Source organism: Sitodiplosis mosellana, unplaced genomic scaffold (genome assembly GCF_009176505.1).
Source record: "Sitodiplosis mosellana isolate CC-2019 unplaced genomic scaffold, AAFC_SMos_1.0 Smas_scaffold_46, whole genome shotgun sequence".
NCBI classification, from domain to species: domain Eukaryota; kingdom Metazoa; phylum Arthropoda; class Insecta; order Diptera; family Cecidomyiidae; genus Sitodiplosis; species Sitodiplosis mosellana.
Genome location: NW_022595288.1, coordinates 478,893 through 483,124, shown reverse-complemented (window position 1 = coordinate 483,124; position 4,232 = coordinate 478,893).

Sequence of the window (4,232 nt, the reverse complement as noted above, 5' to 3'; positions counted from 1 at the left end):
ACTTTTGTCCGTACTTTTTCTTCCATATTTTGGAAAAAAGACATACTTTAAGTGAAAAATCGGTCATTTTAGTCGAAACTTCGACAATTTTTGTATGGGAGGTACCTATAAATCTATTCTGATTGGCCTCAAGATTTCTGAGATTTCATTTTTTGGCAGAAAAATAAGGATCTGAAAGTTTGAAGTCAATCCCAATCGATTTACAGGTACCTCCCATCAGAGCCTGTCCATGCGCTCTTTTTGAAAATTTTCATTTCAGATTTATTGAAAACATTATACATTACTGCGAGCAAACTACAAATTTTTTTTCTTATTTCAAAAATATAGCGCTTGAATACACATGTTTACTGAGAATTACATGGAAAAGGGTGCTCAAAATAACTGAATATATTTTATAGTCGGTTGAATAAATACTGAAATCTTATTTTTTTATATTTTTAAATTGGTAAAACCCGCTAAAACCAAACTTGTGAAAATACCAAAAACCAAACTTGTGAAAATACGATCAACGTGAAACATTTAGAATATTATTTTTTCTCCAAAAAATGAAACCTCAGAAAGTTTGAATCCAATCGGATTCGATTTACGGGTACCTCCCATACAAAATTGTCAAAAAATCAGTAATTTCAGTCAAAATTTCGATAGTTTTGTATGGGAGGTATTCGTCCAACTCTCCTATTCGTTTTGAATTTGACAATTGATATTGAGCGCAAACACCACCTAGATAATCTAAAGCTAATGACGGCACACGACGGCACACGACGGCACACGAACGGAAAAGTGTCTCAGAAATGTGTTTTCTACGCGTTTCATGAGTTTTTATGATGATCTAAGCTAATTTTGTGAAAAAAGTTTTCGGGACCAATACCTTTACTTCGCCTTGACACTGTGTGAATGGAAAAGTAAAAATGTCCATTTTAAAGTTTTTCAATTGAAAAAAATCTTTCACTTCAAAAATAATGTCCATCAGAAACTTTTACTCGAATGAAAAACAGTTGAATACCCAATATCAGGAATCACTTCATTATAAATGTTGAAGTTTTCGTACAAATAAATTAGTACCGCCCCCTTCAGTAACTCGCGCGAAAACCGACATAGTGCAGCATAGCACACCAATACCGACACAACAAACCACACGCACATAGACACGAATGATATTTCGTCATAATCTGTTTTGAACGCTGTCGCTGTTATTCTCGGTAGTTCTTTGCGAAACTCACTAGAGGCGCTACTAGTATGCAATAGTTTGACTGTTCAACAACTAATACATTATAAGTGTATAAGAATATTCCGACTTTGTGAAAACCATTACAATCTCATCCATTGTTCCATTCCAATTTAATCACTTTGTTTCATTTGTACAGTTTCTGATCGATGATGTGAGTGGAGCACCATCTGGGAGAAACGGTAAGATTGAAGCTCCATTTCTTTATCAAGTTTCACTCACACAGCACACTGCGTCACTGTACGCAACATTTTCTTCCGATTCACTTCACTGATCTTCTATTTTTTCAACTTTTAGTAAACGAAAAAGACATAAATGGAGAGGCAGCTCTGCATAAAGCTGCTCAGACTGGTAATTTCGAGTATTTATGTTTTTAAAAAAATGCTTTGTTCAATCTACTTCATTGGTCTGCATTATTTTTCAGGTAATGTGAAGGAAGCTCAAAAACTCATCGACAGTGGAGCCGAAGTTGATATTGAAAATGATTTGAAGAAGACACCTCTTCATTATGCCGCTTCCCATGGTAATGTTGAATATTGATTTTGATTGAATAAAAGATTGAATGGATCTCTTTTTTCATCGATCTGTGTTATTTCTCAGGTCACAAGAATGTTGCTGAACTTCTCATCCGTAAAGGGGCCATTGTTGACAGTGGGGATAATCTCTATACGACACCTCTGCATTCAGCTGCTCTCAATGGTAATTTTGAATACTTCTCGTGACACCATTCCCGAGCACAGCAATCGTGTAATGTGTAAGCTATGTGTACATGATTTATGGTAGGCCGAAAAAAAACCGATGTGCAATTGAATCACACCATATCGTGTGAGTGCTGGCTGTACTCACACATACACTCAGTACTTAGACGTACGGTAAGCGTTTACACGATATGGTGGAATTCAATTGCATGTAGGGTTTTTCAGCCACACCATAAATCGTGTACACCACATAGCTTATACATTACGACGATTCCACACCAAGTGTAACAAAAAGTGGATTTGACCTCTCCGATTTCGCTCAAACTTGGTGGTATCTCATAAGCTTGCTATGGCCAAAAACTCGCAAAGCCAAAAAATTGAGGCGACCTTCCCCACCTGATGAAAAATTAGCGTGGCCAATATTTTGCGAAAAAAATGACCAGCCAACCAAACGTGATAGATGGTCAGCTACGGATGACGCCTGTTATCCAGATAATTTGCGTGCGGTAAGCGCATATAGAACGCTCCGCTGACATTCCGTTTTTGTGACGAGCGATCCATCCAAATTCATGATAGAATCCATGAATTTGTTTGGATACCACGTCACAAAGTCAGAAAAATTATGGATTCTATCATGAATTTGGATGGATCGCACGTCACAAAAACGGAATGTCTGTGCCGGTATTCTGGAACATAATCCGCAAAAATAATGCGGAATTATTCCGAGCGATCAATTGTATTTTGGAAGCTGGTATCCAATTGTTATATATGGATTTGTCTCTTTTTCATTGATTGAACGTTTGGTTTCCACCTTTCAAAGTACAATTGATCGCTCGGCGGCAGCGGAGCGTTCTATATGCGTTCACCGCACGCAAATTATCTGGATAACGAGCGTCAGCCGTAGCTGACCATCTATCTCGTTTGGTTGGCTGAAAATGTCTATAGCACTTTTCTGACATTTTTACACTCTGAAAAGTGTGGTATAATCTTTCAAAACTATAGTAAGTGATGGTAAAGTTTAAAACAAATTTCAGACCGATCCTTCTCGAACTACTTTTTGACGAGGAATTCGAAAATGCAATCGGTTTTTGTCAAAAAGTAGGTGCACTGCCTTGATTTGGGCAGTTGTGGTGTGATTGTGCGATTTTTTCACCCTTTTTCGTCAATATTACTTACCTCCCTAATGCCAATTCTGTGCCATATAAGTGAAACCTGTTACATGCCAAATAAAACTAGAGACCAGGTGCTACATTTTAGAAAAACACCGCACCTGCGCTGGTGCCTTAGAAGCAGTTAAAAATGATTGAATACTTGCAGGAGCACGATTTTTTGAACTATCGACCTCGATTTGGGACTGAAGAGGCGGTTTTATGTAGTTGGAATGTTCTACGCGTAACTAGGCTTTTTTGCGAGCTTTCCGAATATTATCGTGGTTTGGTGGTAAAAGAGGGTTTCTGCCCTGTTATTGCTGTAAAATAGTGATTTTTGGTAATTTTTCGAATTTTCGAGCCTACCCTGCCCTTCTAAAAGGAAGGGAAGCCCCAATTATTATTTTTCGATTCTCTAGAGTCTGCTGAGCATTTCATCAGAACACATTACCAGCGTCAGACCACCTATTCGGTGTGAAAAAAATTATATAGTCGAAAAACCATGAAAAAATGGCAAATCTTGACCTCCCAGAATTTTATTCTAAAAAAAATACAGGGTGGAAGTAGTAATTTCTCTTCGGTTAATTGAAGAATTCGAGGTGGGCCGACTTTTAAGCAAAAAGAAACGAAAAAAAATTTCTATCTGACTTTTTTAACTTTTTATACTTTGAACCCACTTTTCTGAGCCTGGATGGGGTCGTAGAAGAATTTTTTGTAGCCTCATCCATTATCTAATTTTTTGGCGCTGCGAGTTTTTGGCCTTAGCAAGTTTATACACCAAGTTTTAGCAAAATCGGAGAGATCAAATCCACTTTTTGTTACACTTGGTGTGGAAGCGTCGATTACACGATTGCTGTACTCCGGAATGGTGTCCATATAAGTTTCTATACCTTAAAAATGCTGTCTACGAGATTTTATGAGTTGTTTTCACTAGATAAAAGATTGATTTGATCTTATTTATCGATCAAAATTATTTCTTAGGTCATAAGAATGTCGCTGATTTTCTACTCAGTAAAGGAGCTAATTATGAAATGAAAAATAATTGGAATAATACACCCCTTCATTTAGCTGCTATGAATGGTAATAATTGGATACTTGTCTTTACTAATAAAAGATTGATTTGATCTTATTTATCGGTCAAAATTATTTTTCAGGTCATAA